Source organism: Trichosurus vulpecula, chromosome 1 (genome assembly GCF_011100635.1).
Source record: "Trichosurus vulpecula isolate mTriVul1 chromosome 1, mTriVul1.pri, whole genome shotgun sequence".
Classification (NCBI taxonomy): Eukaryota; Metazoa; Chordata; class Mammalia; order Diprotodontia; family Phalangeridae; genus Trichosurus; species Trichosurus vulpecula.
Window position 1 is genome coordinate 460,022,194 of NC_050573.1, and position 21,634 is coordinate 460,043,827.

Sequence of the window (21,634 nt, forward strand, 5' to 3'; positions counted from 1 at the left end):
GACCCTAAAGACATTAGGGGAATGGAACTCTAGAAGATTTCACCCTATAATATATTCATACTGTTATGCCTCTTGCATGAAAATGTTAGAGAATTTTTTATAGGTCAAGAAAGTTATATAGTGAATAAGTGTAAATGTTATGTCATAAGTTATGGAAATGGAAAGAAGGACTTAAAAACTGGCTAAGGATAATCCATGAAACTATGGACAAGAGAGAGTTGGCTGTAAATCTCTATAGTATGGGACAGCGAAGCTTCTACATACCAAGTATAATAATGAAATGTTATGTCCCAGTTTTTTGTCCCATGGGATAAGTAAATTATTTTGTCCAAACTGAGGAGGGTGGAAGAATATAAAGCCTATTTCCCATATATAAAATCAGAAAATCCAAAGTGCTTATCTCTGCTGACCAAACATCTCTCTACATAAGAAACCTTTATTTTCCCCAGCCCAAATTATAAAATTTTAGTGCTTATCAGTGATAACTGGACTACTTGCTCTCCTTTGAATGGAGTTCTCTCTACATCTGAAAAAGAGCATGTGATCCTAGTGTTTCTGCTACTGCTTCTGCTTCAGTCCATGTGACAACCTGCAGTCTTAAGAGCTATTCCTAGTTGGACTTCACTTCATGACGTGAACTGAAAAAGCTGCTACCAGCTTGTACTGGTTAGACTACAAGGCACTGTACCGTGCACCTTGGACAGCTCACCTCTGTAAGCATGCACTTACAAAAACCATTTTCTCTATAGTTCCTTACACAGAGAAAAACATTTAGACGAAGATTTAACAAAGTACTCTCTACCCCCTGAAGCCCCTACTTCTGTTTGAGTGACTTCTCCCAGAAGCTCCATTTAAGGAGGGCACCAAGGACAGGTATGTCTCATTCCTGTCTGAGCCAAAGTCAGTATGACTTCCTCCACCACTTCCCACCTCCTGGTCTCCCTCACTTCACTGGGCACCTTGATTCCACCCACCCTTCTCAGCTTCCTTTTAAGCATTATCTTCTTCCTGGATTCAAATGGAAGCTCTTTGAAGGCAAAGATTATCTTTTTTCCTACTTGTATTTGTATTCCTAGTGGTTAGCACAGTGCACGAAATATACTAAGTACTTAATAAATTCTAGCTGACAGACTGACTGAGGAGAGTTTTAGAACAGAGACTGTTACCTGTTTCATCACACCCTATTTTAACTTGAACAATTTGCTTAGTCTTTTTCCTCATTTCAATGAATAATAATAGAAGCTCACATTTACATAGCACTTACTGTGAGCCAGACACTGTGTTAAGGGCTTTATAATTATTATCTCATTTGACCCTTTCAACAACCCTGTGAGATACTTGCTCTTATTATTATCTCATTTTACAAATGCGAAAACTGAGGCAAACAGAGGTCAAGTGACTTTCCCAGTCACACAGCTAGTAAGTATTTGAGGCAGAATTTGAACTTGTCTTCCTAACTCCAGGCCTGGCCCACTAGCACTGCACTACCTAGATTCCTGAATATTGCAGTAGTTATCTTCAGCATTGAGGGGTGATGTCCTTTCTAATACCCTAACAATTTGCTCAACTCCCCATGACCCCCTTCTTCACTTCACCTCAACTACATGTGGGATCAATCACACTTTTGATGTCGCAACACCACATAGTGTACTATTTCTACATCAAAACCTCAAAAATTCTTTCTTTAGCTGATAACCTCCTGTGGTAGGACTGATAGCATTCCCCTCAACATAAGTCAGGCCCATTCCTTCACTTTCCCTCCTATGACAGGGATTAGTTTTTTCTGTAACTGGTAAGCCCCTGCCTTCCTTAACACAGTTTTTGGGTCACTTAAGAGCATAAAAGTCCCACATTTGTGAAGTTGGGTCCCTCTGATTTGGGGCATATGGGACATAAGTCCCCCTATCCTGCCCTGAAGACTAGATTTGTTTCTACATGGAGATCAGAGAAGCCTCAACCAGAGATTCTAAATGCTATTATATCCTTGTCCCATGTCCTTGCTGTATTAAGGCAAACAAACTTCCTTTTGTTAACTGTTCAGTAGCTTGAGAGTACCTTATTTTATCCCATCTTTCAACCTGAAACACATCCCTCATATTGCCTATCATTCCTTCTCTACCTACGCCTTTCCCGTAGATCTGTTCTTCATTCTCAATATGAACTTAGAACACTCTATATCTTAATACATAGGCCATCATCCTTGTACCAATTTAGCTTTTTTCACTTCTCCAATGGAATCCTATAATTTGCCAGTTTAATTCAATACTGTCCTCTTTTCTCTTACATTTCTTGTCCTACTGAAGTTTTAAACTCTACTAAATCCCAATCTTTCATTTCTTCTAACATCTATCTTCTTCATTCCTATTTATATGCTGTTGAGTTGAGTTGGAATAAATCAAAGAAATGAGCTAACTGTGTTCCCTATAAATTTATGTTACCTAATCCCAACTGGGCCCTTGTTGCAGCAAGGCAATCTTTTTACTCTTCTCTTAATGATTCTCTATCCTACTCCCCACAGAGGCTGTTCCAAACCTTCTTTGCTCTCCTCAAGCTTCTCATACCATTTACTCCCCCACCCTCTCAGTTGATGACCCAGTTTCATACTTTACTGAGAAAATGAAGACTCTCTGTCATTCCCCATTCTTTTCTTTACATCTCAAAAATCCTTGACATCACCATCTTTACTTCAATCACTACTGAAGCGGTGGCCTTTTTCTAAACCAAAGCCAACCCCTCTACATATTCCCTTCAGCACATTAACCCCATAATCATCTACTCGCTACTTTTCAATTCCGCCCTGTTTATTGATTTCTTACCTTTCGCATCCAAATGTTCCCAAGTCCGTTTTACTTAGGAAATGCCTTAACAAGGCCTCATTTTAGTATCACACTGATTATCCTACATTTCTACTCCCTTTCACATACAAATTCCTAGGAAAAGCTATTTATACTTATCTTCTCTATGTTATCTCTTCTCACTTTTCAATGGTCTGCATTCTGACTTTTGATTTTTTTTTTGTTTTTTGGTGTTTCGGGTTTTTTTTAACTGAAACTGCCTTCTCCAAAGTTACCACTGGTCTCTTGATTCCCAAATCTAATGACCTTTTCTCAGTCCTCATCATTTTAAAACTCTCTATAGCTTTTGGAACTATTGAACAACATCTTCTCTTGGAAACTCTCTCCCCTATGGTGACACTGCTATCTCTCAATCCCCCTGTTTTTCTGATTCCTCTGCAAATTTGCTGGTTCATCATCCATATCATGCTTCCTCACCGTAGCATCTTCATCAACAAAGCCCTCTCCTCTTTTTTCTCTACACTTTCTCACTTGGTGTCATCCTCAGTTTACCTGGGTTTAATTATTTTCTCTTTGTTGATGAAACTCAAATCAGCATATTCAGCTCTAGGATCTCATCTGAGCTCCATTCATTCTTATTCAACAGTCTTTCAACATTTCAAATTATGTCTCACAGGCATCTCACACTCAATTTGTCTAAAACAGAGAGGTCCTTTTTCCCATAACCCATCCCTTTCAACTTCCCTATTTCTGTTGAGTGCACCATTGTCTTACTGATCATCCAAGCTTATAACCTGTGTCATTAACTATCCCTCTCTTTTATTCACCCCACATATCTAATAAGTTCTCAAATCTTGTCACTTCTATCTCCACAACATCTCTCACATTCTTCTCCTTTTTCCTCTATTCACTCTACAAAAATCTACAAAGCTTTTTTAAAGTATAGCTCTTACCATGTCACTACCCTGCCCAATAAGCTATAATTCAGTAAATTCCCCTGTTGCCTCTAAGATCAAAGATAAAAGCTCCTGTGTTTTACTTTTAAAGCCTTTCACAATCTAACTCTAAACTGCCTTTCCTATTGTACATCATTCTCCTTCAAAAATGCAGTCTTATCAGATTGGCCTTGTTTATGTTCCTCACATACAATGTGGCTTCTACCATCGCTGTGCCTTTCTACTGGCTATCTCTTATACCTGGTATGCACTCCCTCCTTACCACCATTTTTAGAGTTTCTTAAAAATTCTGACCAAACGTACCTTCTGCATGAAGACTTTCCTAATCGCCTACATTCTAGTACTCTCTCGCTCAAAATGAGCTCATATTTATTTTTTGCATGTTGCAACCACCATTCCATTGAGTCATGTATGTTCCATGGGATACCCTTGGTTGTATGTGTTCTATATATAAATACCTTTGTCACCCCCTCCCTAGATCCCCAGAATATAAGCTCCTTTGATTCATTTGTCTTTGTGGAGAGTGTGCTCACACTAACAAAATAGTGAATCATTGAAATATTGATACACTAAATATTTTAAAGAAACTATTTAAAAAATAAATATATTGGTACAGCTTGGTACCTTTTCAAGTAATTTAGCTTTTTTTCTTTCCCTTATTTCTTACTTTATTTCTTCCCTTACAGTTTAAAAAATATTTTTATTGGTGTGCTCTTAATCTTTGCTTTACTTGAGTAATCAAAGATCCCTGTACTTCTCCTCCAGCAACCTGCTGCCCTTTGTCCTAGTCATAGTAATTCATCTGCCTGGTATACACTGCTTCACATATTTGCACCATTCTACATATAGCCAAACTGGCTTACTGGGCTACCCACACAATGGAGTATAGTTTTAGGGTATATAACTACTATTAAGAGTAGTGGATTACACTTTTGAGTGACAATTTGACTCAAGAATTGATGGTGTCTTAAAAAATTCATACAGCTAGGATTGAAGACAAATTTTGATACAGGCAGTATTTTGGTTTTAACTAAAATTGACCTTTTATGAGAAAAATAAAGCTACCAACAAATTGTAAATCCAAATAAATTAGATTAAGGCAATAAATATCTTTTGAAGTAATAGTTAAATTAACAAAAGTTTTTTGAAGATCAATCCATCCATCCCCTGATCATAAATTATTTACATTGTTTACTTAACATCTGGAAATAACCTCAGTTAATATGTAATCCTAATCTGATTTCCTTCCTCAAGGCTAGATCTCTCAAGAGTCAGGCTCACCCTGTGATTTCTAGGACTGTAACTCAGTCTTGCTTTCCCATTTCTGATGAGATCTTAATTAACAACTTTCTCAAGAATACACATCTGATCTCCCACCTCTATTAAGGAGGCTTCAGCTAGTAGTAAGCATTTGTTTCCCTCCTTAGGCAGAACACGTTCAATATTTCATGCTTTCCCATTCTTGCTGTCTGGTACCTGCTGCCAAGGAACATCCCTATTGAAATTACTCTGACCTGCCCCCCTTATTCTTAAGATTATCATCATCAATATCAGTCATCAATCACAACACAGTGAATTTAAGGAGGAATTGGCAAGTATTAACTACATATTAGAAATGTCAGCCCCTCTCTCAAGTATTATCTTTGACTCCATTTCCTAATTATTCTCATATCTACCTGTGGGGAAGTTGCTCCATTTTGGAATGCCTTTACACCAAAATCCCACTCTACTCCCAGTTATTTACATTTGGTTTTTGTATGCAATACTTCTTGTGGGTTCTTCCTTAATGTAGTATTCCAGCATACAGCCCTCCTCCTACTCCTCTGGCCTACTCCTCATATTGGAAACCAAGGCGGCTTGTTTTCTCTACATTCGAATTCTTTGGACATAACATATTTAGAATAGTGAAATATCCTATAATCTTTTCTTCTATGTATATATGTATGTGTATTTCCAAATAAAATTCAATAAAGATAAATGTAAAGCTTCTAATTTGGGTTAAAAAAAAACCAACTTCACATCCACACAATGGGGAAGATGTGATTAGAAAGCAGCTTTTTTTCTGAAGAAGATATAGGAGTTTTAGTAGCCCAAAGCTTAATATGAGTCAATGGGCAGATGCAGCAGTCAAAAAGGTTAGCACAATCTTGGGCTATATCAAGAAAGAAATAGATCCCATTTATTCCCTCCCCTCCCTCAATTATACCAAATAACAAATATTTTAAAAGAAAAAATGAAAACAGAAAAACCATTCAATACACTGTAAAACTGTGACACTGTATATACAATACTATACATCACTGGACTTCTGAAAGGGAATGTGGCAAAGGTTTATCTCTCTTCTTTGGGGCCATGCTTCTTTGTAATATGGCAACAATTATATTCAATTGTTTGTGGTTTAAAAGTAAACGAAAAACTTAACAAGCATGTGTTTTTTAAAATGGGAAAAGACATAGCTTCCATCAATGAGGAAATGGTATTTTTAACTATACCCTGCCCTGGTCTGACCATATTAAGGTTATTGCATTTAGTTCTTTGCAGCACAGTTTACGAAGAGCATTGAAAAACCACAGACTGTGCAGCAAAGGACAATAAGATACAAATAACTTTAATTCCCTATCATATAAAAATCAATAGGGAAAAACCAGTTATGCTTAGCCTAGGGAAGAAAAGACTTAGGGAAAACATAATTGTGGTCACAATTTGAAGAGAAGTCATACAGGGCTTCTTAAACTTTTTCTACTCTCAACCCTTCTTAAACGGTGGGTTGCTACCCCATATGGGTCCCCAGAGGCAGAACCAGGAGCTTTGGGTATAAAGTGCAAGGTGGCAAATACAAACTCCATGTCGGGAAAATCTTTCTAACAATTATCATTGTGGAATCAGCTGCTTAGAGTACTACATTCAACGCACTGCATTGCTTTTCATTGGAGCATATTGGGCAGATTCCATTAATTGTTGAATGATAGCAGAGGTTCCTTCTACATTTGGCTTAGGTTATGAGAATACTGAGGTACTATTCAAGTTTAAAATCCTATGAATTCATCGAAATGAAAGTGCTGCTTACATGTTGGTCATTGCAGGCTACTCTTAACCTGCTGCTGAGGGCCATTAGTCTCTCAATAAAATGGAAGTCACCATCCATTTTATTCCTTTTAGTTTTTTTCCATTGGGAATTTAGGTGGCACAGTGGATAGAGTGTTGGGGATGGAATGAAAAAGTCAGAAAGACATGAGTTCAAATCTAGCCTCAGTCACTTACTAGCTATATGACACTGGACAAATCACCCTGTGTGCCTTCGTTTCCTCATCTGTAAAATGTTAGAGAAAGAAATAGCAAATCACTCTAGAATCTTTACCAAGACAATCTCACAATAGGTTATCAAGAGTTGAACAAGACTGAAAATGACTAAACAACAAAAAATTTCCCATCCCCTTGATTATTTAGCTCAAATTATGACAATTTTCTAAAAAACATCATAAAATGGGGGTGGAGCCAAGATGGCAGCTGGAAAGCAGGGACTAGCATGAGCTCGCTGCCAAGTGCCTCAAAAAACCTATAAAAATGGCTCTGAACCAATTCTAGAACTGCAGAACCCACAAAATAGCAGAGGGAGGCAGGGCTCCAGCCCAGGACAGCCTGGATGGTTGCTGGGTGAGGTCTTTTGCGTGAGGAGCTGGGAGCAGAGCAGAGCGGAACAGAGCCCAGCATGGGCCCCGAGGACCAACCAGACCAGGAGCTGGGTGCAGCGAGCCCTAGTGCCCTGAATCAGTGAGCTGTGGCAGTTGCCAGACTTCTCAACCCACAAACTCCAAAGACAAGAGAGAAGAACTGCAGAACCCACAAAATAGCAGAGGGAAGCAGGGCTCTAGCCCAGGAGAGCCTGGATGGTCTCTGGGTGAAGTCTATCCCTCACAGATCTGGGAGCAGAGTGGAGCAGAGCAGAGCCCAGCATGGGCAGTGCAGACCGACCAGACCAGGAGTCGGGTAGAGTGTGCCCTAGTGCCCTGAATCAGTGAGCTGCAGCAGTTACCAGACTTTTCAAGCCATAAACACCAAAGGCAACAGAGAAGGTTAGTGGGAAAAGCTGCTGGGGACAGAGAGAAAGAAGGAGTTCGTGGTTTGGTCAACGGAGGTGGGGCAGATACAGAGCTACAGCTGCAGTTGCTTCTGGCCCCATGCCCACCTGGTGGGAGGAATTCAGTGATGGATCAGAGCAGGAGTGAAGAGCCTGCTGAAGATCTAAGTCCAGTCCGGGTTGGGGGTTCTTGGGGAAGGAGGAGCGCTGGTGTGGCAGAGCTGGTGCATCCCTCCAAGCTTGGAACATAGTACTCTTTACTCTACAAGCAGTCATACCCAGCTGAAAAACTCAAGGTTCAAGTAAGTTGGCTGGGAACATGGCCAGGCAGCAAAAATGCACCCAGATTCAGTCTCAGACTTTGGATTCTTTCTTTGGTGACAAAGAAGACCAAAACATACAGCTAGAAGAAGTCAACAAAGTCAAAGAGCCTACAACAAAAGCCTCCAAGAAAAACATGAACTGGTCTCAGGCCATGGAAGAGCTCAAAAAGGATTTGGAAAAGCAAGTTAGAGAAGTAGAGGAAAAATTGGGAAGAGAAATGAGAAGGATGCAAGAAAACCATGAAAAACAAGTCAATGACTTGCTAAAGGAAACCCAAAAAAATACTGAAAAATATACTGAAGAAAACAACACCTTAAAAAATAGCCTAACACAAATGGCAAAAGAGCTCCAAAAAGCCAATGAGGAGAAGAATGCCTTGAAAGGCAGAATTACCCAAATGGAAAAGGAGGTCCAAAAGACCACTGAAGAAAATACTACCTTAAAAATTAGATTGTAGCAAGTGGAAGCTAGCGACTTGATGAGAAATCGAGATATTATAAAACAGAAACAAAGGAATGCAAAAAATGGAAGACAATGTGAAATATCTCATTGGAAAAACCACTGACCTGGAAAATAGATCCAGGAGAGATAATTTAAAAATTACTGGACTACCTGAAAGCCATGATCAAAAAAAGAGCCTAGAAGTCATCTTTCAAGAAATTATCAAGGAGAACTGCCCTAACATTCTAGAGCCACAGGGCAAAATAGAAATTGAAAGAATCCATCGATCGCCTCCTCAAATAGATCCCAAAAAGAAATCTCCTAGGAATATTGTCACCAAATTCCAGAGCTCCCAGATCAAGGAGAAGATACTGCAAGCAATCAGAAAGAAACAATTTGAGTATTGTGGAAACACAATCAGAATAATCCAAGATCTAGCAGCTTCTACATTAAGAGGTTGAAGGGCTTGGAATATGATATTCCAGAGGTCAATGGAGCTGGGATTAAAACCAAGAATCACCTACCCAGCAAAACTGAGTATCATGCTCCAAGGCAAAATATGGATTTTCAATCAGAGGACTTTCCAGCTTTCTCAGTGAAAAGACAAGAGGTGAATAGAAAATTTGACTTTCAAACACAAGAATCAAGAGAAGCATGAAAAGGTAATCAAGAAAAAGAACAAGAAAAAGAAATTACAAGGGACTTACTAAAGTTGAACTGTTTTGTTTACATTCCTACATGGAAAGATGATGTGTATGATTCATGAGACCTCAGTATTAGGGTAGCTGAAGGGAATATGCATATATATATATATAATATATAATATATATTATATATTATATATATGTGTGTGTGTATGTTTATGTATATATATGTATATATGAGTATGTATGTGTGTATATATATATGTGTATATATATATATATATATATATATATAGAGAGAGAGAGAGAGAGAGAGAGAGAGAGAGAGAGAGAGCAGGCACAGGGTGAGTTGAAGATGAAGGGAAGATATCTAAAAGAAATAAAATCAAATTAAGGGATGAGAGAGGAATATATTGGGAGAGGGAGATAGGGAGAGATAGAATGGGGTAAATTGTCTCGCATAAAAGTGGCAAGAAAAAGCAGTTCTGTAGGAAGAGAAGAGAAGGCAGGTGAGGGGGAATGAGTGAATCTTGCTCTCATCAGATTTGACCTGAGGAGGGAATACCATACATACTCAATTGGGTATCTTACCCCACAGGGAAGAAGGAGGAAGAAGATTTAAAAAAGGGGGGGATGATAGAAGGGAGAGCAGATGGGGGTGGAGGTAATCAAAAACAAATACTTTCAAAAAGGGACAGGGTCAAGGGAGAAAATTCAATAAAGGGGGATAGGTTAGGAAGGAGCAAAATATAGTTAGTCTTTCACAACATGAGTATTGTGGAAGGGTTATACATAATGATACGCATGTGGCCCATGTTGAATTGCTTGACTTCTTAGGGAGGGTAGGGGGGAATGGAAGAGGAGAGAGAATTTGGAACTCAAAGTTTTAAAAACAGATGTTCAAAAACAAAAAAAAAAGTTTTTGCATGCAACTAGAAAATAAGATACACAGGCAATGGGGCGTAGAAATTTATCTTGCCCTACCAGAAAGGAAGGGAAAAGGGGATGGGAGGGGAGTGGGGTGACAGAAGGGAGGGCACAAAGGGCAATATCCTAAGCTTCTTGCACTGGGGTCCACGAGCCTGGTCACTTGTTTTCTCTGTCTGTGGCCTCCAGGGCTCATGGCTTGCTCAGTGAGCTGGCCCAGCCTAGTCACACTTGTTTTCCTGGGGTTCCAGGGCTGGCAATTTGCCTTCTGTGCTGGGGTTGGAAGCCTCACAGTTGGCCTGCTCTGCCACTAGCCTGCTGAGCCAGTACCAAGGGACCTAGGTTATGAATCTGTGCTATGGCTAAGGGGCTGCCACTGGCTTGTCTGGACACCTTCTATACTGCTCTGTGCTCCCCTTTTATCTAAAGACTTCCTGAATTCCTTCTAAGTTATCTTAAGCTAGAAAATTGTTTCACTCCATCTTTTTGCATGTTCTGTCATTACAGAATCCATTTAGAGGCTTGATTTAATGTTTCCAAGGGAAACTGGGGAGAGCTCAGGCAACTAACTTCCTGGCTTCTCTCTGCCACTGTGGCTCTGCCTTCTCTTGGACAGAATTAAAATAAGGTTTTTAAGCAGTTATTCTACCTTATTGAATTATAGAATTACATGCTGAAACATTCATATATCTGTGTACATATATTTTTGTGTATGTATATACATATATAAATGTCTTTTAATATAAGATTATGTTAATAATCTTATATATATAATACATATAAGATTATATTTCTGATCATATGTTATGCATACATATCTTATATAACTTCTTATGTTATATATAATACCTCATTTAAGTAAAGTTTCTTATATGCCAACTAGAAATGCATGTATGTTTGGGGGAGCCAATAAATAAAAGTGAACAAGAAATAACACTTTAGAACCTGGGGTATAGAGCAGGTGGTCTTGAGAGGTATTGCAAGATATGAAGAGTTAAATGTAGGAAAAGTATTTTGAAGTATTTTGAAGCATTGCTAAATTCTATTGCATATACTTGTCCTTACTCTTCTATCATATTGCATTCTATTTATCTAGTCCTTGAATTCCAAAGAAACCTTAATATCATGTCTGGTATGCCCCAGACCACAGTAAAATGGCCTATGTTTCACACGGGCAGCCTTCCATCCCCTTCATAATTACCTGTGTTTTGAACACTTCATACTCTTTTTTGGTTTCCGCTTTAGTTTTAGGTTTATGCTTTGGTGTTTCTATTACTATTCATCTGTACCCTGACCATTCTGCTTCTGCATCTTGACCCTTCCATCCTTGTCTGTTTTCTCATTGTCATCCTGGCTCCTTCCTTAATTTTTTGATTCTTTGGAGTCTAGGACATGATCACTAAGAGCCAAGATGAGTTCATTATGAAAATCACGCCAGACTAACTTTATTTCCTTTTTTGGTTACTCAACATTAGGGGAATTCCGTAGACATACTACATCTGGATTGTATAAAATCCTTTGACTAACATCTGCTTTTAACAAGATAGAAAGATATTGCACTAGATGATACTACAGTTTAGTGAGTTGACAACTTGTCTTTCGAACAAAATCAATATTAATGAAAGATTAACATCAACTTGCAAGGAAGTCACCAGTAGAGTGTCACAGGCCTCCACCTTATTCTGTTCAATATTTTATCAATGACTTGGTTGGAAGCATAAATGGCAGGTATGTTCACTAAATTTGAAGAGCTGGAAGAGACAATTAACTGAATAACAAAAATGGCATACAAAAAGTCAGAGCCAATTAGAATAGAAGAAGTTAGAAGTTAATCAACTAGGATAGTAGAATGGCTACAGGTAACAAGTTAGAATTTAATGTTAATCCCTGAACTTGCATTTCGAAAATATATTGTACAAGTATAGAACTGGACATAACTAGTAAATGTGAAAAAACCCTAAATGTTCTAGAAAAACACATGCTCAGCTGGAGTCAGCAGCATGATTGGGAAGCCAAAAGAGCTAAAATATTTTATACATACCTAGAAAGTTCTTTCCACTCTACCACCATTTTTCCATTTCCAGTGGTTAGAATCCCTCTCTTCCTTCAGGTCCTACCTTCTCCAGGAAGCTTTGATTGATCACCCCAACCACTTCCTCCAACACTACACTGCTTCATGTTGCCTGAACTCTTCCTTTACAGTTATATTCTACCTCATGTATATTTATTTGTCCTACTCCCAACCTTATTAAACTATGAGTTCCTTGAAAGCAGAGTTTATCTGATGTTACAATAATTAGATTACAATCCATTAGATTGTGAGTTCCTTGAGGGCATGGATGGTCTGTTGCTTCTATTGGTATCCCCAGTACTTCGGGCAAGTACATGGTAGGTACTTAATAAATGTTTAATAATTGATTGATCTGCCTTTTTTGATATCTAGCACAGAGGATTAAAAAGGGCTTATTTAATTGGCTAGAATTAGACTGCATTAAAAGAAAGAAGCACAGGGACCAGAGTGAGGGAGCAAGCAGTTCCTCTGTCTTCCGTCTTGGTTATTATGACATCTATAGTTTTATATATTGAGGGCAAGTAGGTGGTGCAAGAGATAGAGTGCCAGCCCTGGAGTTAAGAGAACTTGAGTTCAAATACAGCCTCTAACATTTAATGGCTGGCAAGTAACTTAATTCTGCTTGTCTCCATTTTCTCATCTGTGAAATGAGCTGAAGAAGAAAATGGAAACCCACTCTAACGTCTTTGCTGAGAAAACTCCAAATAGGATGATGAAGAGCTGGGCATGAATAATCAACAAATTAACAACAGCATAGTTTTACATCCAGTTATCGCATTACTCTTTCCAAGAGATATGGATTGTCTACAGCATGTTGCCATAGAGGATGGCAACCACAATCAAATACTCAGAGAACCTCAGAGTTGGAAGAGGCAGATAGGCAGAGGCAAAGGGGGTGAGTGCCAGACCTGGAGTTGGGAAGATCTGGATACAAATTGGCCTCAGAAACTTACTAGCTATGTAACTCTGGATAAATAACATAACTCCTGTCTACACCATTTTCCCCAACTGCAAAACAGGTATAGCACCTATTTCTCAAGTTTATTTTGAGGATCACAAAAGACAATAAATGCACAGCACTTACTTAGTACAGTGCCTGGCACATAGTAGGTTCTTAATAAATGCTCATTTCCTTTATTCTTTCTTCAGGAGCCATCTAGTATAATTATCTGCTACAACTTAATAAAGAATTCCCTGCAAATTATATGCAACTGGCAACATATGAGGGGCAAGTCTCCTGAGTCTTGCCCAAATCATATTAAAATATAAGAGGGACATGTTTAATAAACATCAATAAAAATACAGTGAAACATAGATAATATTAATTTGTGGTTTTTGAAGTCAAAATGTAGCCCATTTCTACTCGAATTTCACACTTCTGATCTAGCCTGTCCTTCAAGACCTCACTCAAGGAGAACCAACTACATACTAAGGAAAGCCAATCAATTTTTATATAACTCTAATTAGTAAGAAGTTTTCCTTATTTCAAGCTAAAACTGTTGCTCTACAACTTTTATTCATTATTTCTAGTTTTGCCTTTTAGAACCAAGCAGCAGAAATCTATTTTTCCTTCCACATGATAAACCCTTGAATACTCGAACACAGCTTTTATGTACAAACTAGTTTATGCAGCGGATAGAATACTGGTCAAGAAGATTTGTTCAAATCTTACCACAGACACTTTTTAACTTTCCTCATCTGTTAACTGGGGATTACAATAGCATCTATACACCCAGGATTGTTGTAAGGATTAAAAAAAATGACACGTAAAGTGCTTTGCAAACTTAAATGTGCTATGTAAATGCCAGCTATTATGACATCCCAAGTCTTTTCTTCTCTTGGTTAAACATGCCTAGTTTCTTTCACTGATTACATATGTGTGTGTGTGCATATATATGTGTATGTATGTATATACATGTATGTATATGTATATATATACACATATACACATGCATAGTTACACACATAGTTGCATATATATGCACACATATACATACATATGTTGTAGTTACATATATATTGTGCATGTGTGTGTATATGTATATATGTGTATATGTATATGTGGGTATATATATGTGTGTATATATATGTGTGTGTGTGTATATATATATATATATATATATATATATATATGTGTGTGTGTGTGTGTGTGTGTGTGTGTGTGTGTGTGTTCTTCTAAAAATGTAACCACAGAATTGATCAGGGGGAAACCATGCAACGTGAGCACCTGCAGGTATTTAACTTACAGAAGCGAAGGTTTAGGGGCAAACAGGTCAGGCAAGATAGCTTTCTTCAGAAAACATGAAGTTAATTATGTTAATAGAGTTATTCTATTTTGGCTCCAGCATACAGAACAATGGGTAGAAGTTATAGGGAGGAAGATTTCAATTTGATATAAATAGAAAATTATTAACAAGTACAGTTGTCCAAGAGTGGAAAGGTCCACCTTGGGAGACAGCCAATTCTCTGTCTTTGGAGGTCATGAAGGAAAAGATAGATTGTTGTTGTTTTTGAAAATATTGTGGATGGGATTTATGATGGGGATATGGGTTGCATTAGACAGCTCTGAGGTCCCTGCTAACTCTTAAGGTTTTATGATGGTGATTCAGTGGATAGAATGCTAGGCCTGGAGTCAGGAAGACTCATCTTCCCAACTTCAAATTTGGCCTCAGACCCTTACTAGCTCTGTGACTCTGGACAAGTCACTTTACCTTGTTTGCCTCAGTTCCCTCATTTGTTACACAATCTGGAAAAGGAAATGACAAATCTCTCCAATATCTTTACTGAGAGAACCCCAAATAGGGTCACAAAGAATAGGACATAACTTGAAAAACAACTCAACAACAATATCATCTTTAGACATTTTCACAAAGAGTTAACTCCTTCACTCTGTGTTTACCTTGAGTTTCAGAATGATTAAAATCTGGATTAAACAGCTTTGCCTTGAAAGGCAATGATGAGTAAGAAAGAAAACTACAAAGCCATTGTGTCTGGTGTCACCTGCACCTGTGGAGTTTTTCAGTGGTGTCATAGTGAAACTCCAACCTGCTCTTCTCTTGAAACTAGCTGGGTTTCCTCCTCATTCTCAGATGTCTTCTCAAGAGAAGCATAGAATGCTTCATCACCTTCTCCCTTAAAGACATGCTCTTCTAGAGCTATTTTGATTCAGAAGCCCTGCTCCCCCTGTTTCTGCAGAAAGCTATACTTGGGAAAGTGGGTGGTCCAAGCATCTCTTGGGTGACAAATATTCCTATAGACTCAATTCCTATAGACTGTCATTCTCTGGGACTTTCCTTGAAATGCATCTGCCTGCTACTGGAGCCACCTGACTCTTAGCCTGCAATGGCTTCTCAGGGACAGGCTGGGCTTTTTTGGTGTGTGAGGGTCCCCTATCATCACAGAAGAGAACTGGTCTCTTCACTTGTAAGGACATTTTGAAGAGCAGGCCTTAATAACACCCAGACAGACTGAATTATTATTTTTAGGCATATGATGTGTGTGGTCCATGCTTCAGAACTGCCAAGCAATGATAATACTAATGCAATACAGTAACTTGAGAAAGAAGGCTTTTAAGAAAATAAAAAAAGCTGAATATATAAATCCCTACCCCTGCCCACCATTCTTCCAACATGTGCCTACCTCATCAACATTAAGTAAAGGCAACACTTCACACAATAAGAACTAGAAGGTGAAAGTCTGTACATCATATATTGGCTGCTGTTGGCTTTTTTATTTTAAAGGGAAAATGAGGGATGAGCATGTCCAGGTACAGCAAAGTCAAAAGGAAGCTTTATATGATTTTTCAAACTAAGCCTGGATATTTTTTGAAGGCATAAATGGGCTCAGAAGGGGAATTCTTTCAAATTTTCTCTTTCTTCTTTACTTTCTGGCAAAATCTAAATGCAGTAGCACCTTAGGGCCCAGAAGTGAAGCAACTCAGAAAAGTGGTGTCTGTCAAGTTGAAACCTAGAAGAAAGAAAAGGTTACTCCCTGAGGTAATGATACGCAGAACTGGGACTCTTTCATATCACAAAGGAGAAAAGAGCAAGCATCTAAGTTAAACCTTAAGAAAACATTACCTGAACCATGTTCAAATCTTCTAAGTCAAACATTCCAAATTTTGAGTGCTTATCCAAGTTTAAATAAACTTCCAAGCTTTCCTGAGCCTCTCAGAGTATCACAGTAGTCTTATTTTTACTTCTAAAATCTCTTACCAGTTCAACACTAGAAAGTTTAAAGGCATTTTATTAGATTCTCACTGTCTAAAATTAAGCCTTAAGTAAACTGCAGTGTTGAGACCTTGACATGAAAACTTCCTAGGGGATCAGTAGAGGAAGAAAGATATTTGAATCAGTAAATGGTAGAATGTAAGCTACTTAAAGCCTGGGATGATTTCACTGTTGTCTTTGTGGTACCACCACATAGGAGGTGCTTAATAAGTGCTAATTGTTCAATGAGACAGATAACTACATGGTTTTGTAGCTTCAAAGAGAGGAAAGAGGAAAATTTCAGAAGATAGCATTAATTCACAACTACCTATGTAGCTAATGAGCAATAAATCTGTTTTTTTCTTAATTTTAAACAATGTCATTATTATACATTTTATGATACCACTAAATTTGACTTATTCAAATACTTGAAGAGATTATTATCAGAATGGGTCACTCCATCCCCCAGATAAAATATTATAACTTCTCTACATGCCGGTGGATAGTCTTCATAAATTGTTGTGGTCTTATAATATTCATTATCACTGTTAGCTACAAAGATCAACTTCCCCAACTATAGATAGACCAGGCCTTGGATAAAAGACACTCAGTTGGTTGCCATGCTGGTACTGGAAGCCTGAACAACATGAAAGATTTTGCCAGATCTTGTGTTCTGCTGGCATAATCTCAGTGAACTCAAGGTCTGCTTTGTGCCACAATGAGGCACTGTATAGTTCATCAATGGAAATAAGTTAATCTTAATACTTGACATTTATAGGGTTCTTTAAGGTTTACAATGTACTTTACATACATTATCCCATGTGACCCTTAAAAGAACCCTGTGGTATCAGTACTTCTGGTAATGAATTACTTTGTGGATTTGTTATTTCATTGGTTTGAATACTCCCTCCCCTGTTAAAAATCACAATGATTTTGAAGAAGTATGATCTTAAAGGAAGTTTGGCATAATAGAGATTTGTGGTTTTATGTCAACCCTCTCCTTCCATTCTATAATCTTTATGGAAATGCTCATTTTAGTTGGTGCTTGCTACATTCTAAATTAACATGTCATAAAAATTTATCATCTCAGAGCCAATCTGGTAAGTCTTCACCTAACTCAGCTAGTCCAAGGAGAACAGAAATGCAGGCCGTCACCAAGTCTATTCTTAAAACCTTCCCAGGTCAGTAGACACGCTATAGTTTATGCTCTGTCGGCCTAGCTTTCAAAGGTTATTTCCACAACACAATGTGGTGTTAGAGCAGTATTCCTGCAATGATCACCATTTTACAGCTGATAAAAATGAGGCTGGATAGTTAATGGACTTTGGAGGTCAAATATGAACCCAATTTTCTTCACCAAACACTCTCAAATACATCATGCTGCTTCAATAAAATAAAATATATGTTAAGTCTTCTTATTCATTTTGTTAAATTATTTTTAAATTATTAAACACACTTTGCATTAGATAAGAACAGCATTACTATCAGTTCTGTAAACTAGAGTCTTGTTCTGTAGCCATGGTCAAAGAATATCTGCACTTCTGCAAACTCCACATAGTTCATAGTTGCTTTAATGAATGCTTTATCATGTCTAGTGTGTCCTATTTGGGCTGCAATTAGACACATTTCCAATCTAAAGCAAAGTAATCTGAAAATCTAAACTAACCAAATAAAAACATCAGATTTAGATTATTTCTATTACAAAGTAATTTCAGATTTCCCATGAGATTTCTTTAATTATTGAGCTTCTTCATTACATTTAAAGGTTTGTTAATAGATTATTAACAATTCCGGAGAGGGACAGACAGAGTTACAGAATTTCGAGCCACTAACAAATGAGCCTTACTTTCCATGACCAGGTACTCACCATTTGCCTCCAACTAATGACCGATGGATGCCCTATGATCTCATTAGGCTATTTGGAAAAACTTCTTGAATTGATCTATGCTTCTCCTGCTCCCCCTTACTTCTCTGCAATAGAATTCTGTTCATTGTTTCTGGTTATTCCCTCTGGAGCCAAGGCAAGCAGGTCGAATCCTCATTTGAAATATTAATCCTGTGGTAGGTAGATAAAAGAAATACTTCTTAACAGAGAAAAAATGATAAACTAAACAAAACTGATAGTTCGTATACTTGAACATATATGTTGTGCTATGTCTTCTGCTTACCCCAGCCCGCTCCACCTTTCTATTCCAGGCTAAAGCAAATGGTCACTATTGTTCTGTATACAATTCCATTTCTACGTCATACTTCATTTTTTCTCTTGTCTTCTCTTCCCGTTCCTAATTCTCACTATGGAGATATCTATCTCCAATATATTCACTTTCAATGTATGATGAGATGTTCTTTAGAAAGAAACCAAAAAACTGCAAGATTGCCCTTGTCTCCCTTGTCTCTGTGAGTGCTAGACTCACATCATAATTATTTGTTCCAACTCACATGCCAAAACAGTGCTAGGTGTAGGATCCATTTAATCCCTTCCAGCTTTATTAGTTAAATAGAGAAAATTACATGGAATGAATAAAGGTATACATTCATCTCCTTTGCTGACCAACTATGAAATATATATACGCAGGAGCCATTCTATCCTGAGTCATTTCACCTCCCAGTATCATCTAGCCAACATCAACCCCTGTTTTTCAGACACTAAGTGTTCTTCACCAATTAAATTTATTCACACAGGCCTTTCTCTAAATTGCTAAAGAATCTGGTGTTTCTATTCACTGGGAAGACTGGGAAAACACTGTCAACACTATTTAAAAAAGTAATAAAACCATGAATTTTGAATAAGCTTTATATAAGCTGAATTTCAAATATTTTGAGGCCTTTCCAATCATTTATTCAACAAATATTTATTCTGTGCAAAGATTTTTATAGCAGCATTATGCATATGTCCTGATCCTGCCCCTCACCTCTACCTCTCCCTTCCTCCAAATTAACATCACTACTGGAACCAATCTAAACGTCCAATAATAGGGGAATGGTTGCACTAATTAACGTATATTAATGTAATGAAAAACCTTAATGTGATTAAGGCCAACAAGTATAAGCTGAACAAATAATTGATGAAATAAAGTCAAGCAAAAGAACAAGATCCCAAAGAATTGAGCACACACTACAGACAACCCTTAGAAGAGGAAAAATAAATGAGAACGAAATGCTAATGAAGATTTAGGGAGTGATGAGGAACTTTTTGAATACTTTATGTGCTGAAATAAACTAATTTAAGTGTCAATAGTTGCAAAGGAAGATGATTTTGTTATATGGTTGTTCAATGTTAAACTTTAAATAAGACAAAAAATAAACATTTACTTAGTGGTTACTATTATTAAAGTGGTACATTAGGGAATGAGTGGCATTTCAAGATGAAGGAGAAATGATTCCCTTCCTCCTCTATGACAAACCCTAACAGAGTCTGCATTCCAACAGTTTTCTTCTTCAAATGCATGAAACAGTGGGAAAAGTTCTAGATTTGGTGTCAGAACTTCTGTATTCAACTTCTAGTACTGACATTTAACCACCTGCATGACCTTGGGAACATTATTAAACTGGTTCTCAGTTCCTTCATCCATAGATTGAGGGGTTTATACTGGAAGTCACTTTCATTTCTAAATATGATCTTTATAACATAGTATCCTAATTTTTTAAGGTCGGTTCTTGCCACTCTTCCCCTCCCTACACACACATTAATTTTTACCCCTCCCCCATCCTTTCATGGACCAACAAATTCATTTTACTGTTGTTTCTCTCTCTCTTCAGAGGATGGGTGTGACAAAGACTAGAGGTCAGGTATGACACTTCTCACTATCTCATCACGTCCAATTACATTTAGCTAACAAAAGCGTATGAACCCTAAATCAAAAGAGAAACTTTTGGACCCAGCATAAAGTCCTGCTTATGGTTAGTATAGATTCAATCTAAAATGAATCCAAACCACATTGCAAACAAAAGATCACCCTGTGCCAGAATAATTATAGGTACATTCTTATATACATATGACCATCCTCCTTTCTTCTTAACATACAAGTTTCATAAAAATGTGAACCAGTCTTTTTCAGGATGAATCCAGGGGAAAAGGGATTTTTTTTTCTTTCACATTCTTATGTGCCTTTGCATGACTTGTTTCCTGAGTGCAGGCTAACACTTATTGTACACTCTATGCATCTCCATCTGGTTACAGGATTAAGAAGTTGAGTCACTGACTTTTGATGGTTTTCAAGACCTATTAAGTAGGAGGACAAAGGATCTTTGACCCATATCGTATCTGTGAAGGACAACAAAATCAAGAAGGGAAGTCCATTGTCATAGTGAAATGTCTGTTTCAGGGTTTGAATAATGATTACCAGACTGGAGTGAGGGAAGCCTTCTAGGAGTGGTGCTGCTGCTGCCTCTAGAGAGGAAAAGACAGGGGAAATGAATCACCAGACAAATCTTTTCCTGTTCCATTAGCAAAAGTGAATCACTCAAAAAGTTTAATTCTATTGAGGCTACCATCCTTCTTATACAACAGGATAAACTGGCTTTACAGAGGCCAAGACATCCTTTATTAAAAAAGGAAACAACAGCATTGTCTGAGATCCTTGAGAAAGATGCCTCCAATCCAAGGAAGCAATTAAATAATTGCCTTCTTTCTTGTTTTTCCCATCTAGAGATATCAAGATGTGTAGCACAGGATGGTAATACCCATTAACTTTCTGGCTATGGTTATTCCCCAGTTCCTCTAAATGTCAAAGTCGCCAAATAAAAACTAATCAGACTTTGAAAGCAAAAGGACAGCAGAAAAGAACATTAAAGTATGGGTATGGAAGCCAGTCACCAAACCACCAATTACAGAGCCAGTAGATTCAGTTTCAAACTTGACCCTTTTGTTCCTCCCTCAGCCATCCCCCAGATCAGCACCCTCAGCAGTTTTTATAGGCTGGGTGCTATCTGCGTTATATAGTAGCACAGACAAAAAACACCCAGAAGGTTTGCAAGCATAAGCAACTTTGCAAGGGCTAAATGACAAGTTATCCATGTGGCTTACCCCAAGTCTCTGTCCTTAGTTAGGATTTCAACTCTTAAAAGTCGATGGAACAAAATATAGTGACAGGGTCAATGGAGCAAGGAGCCTTCTGCATGTGCAAGGATGGAAGTGGTGTCCATAGAGGCTTTGTTCTCTGACTTAATCTAATTGTGTGCAGCCAGGTG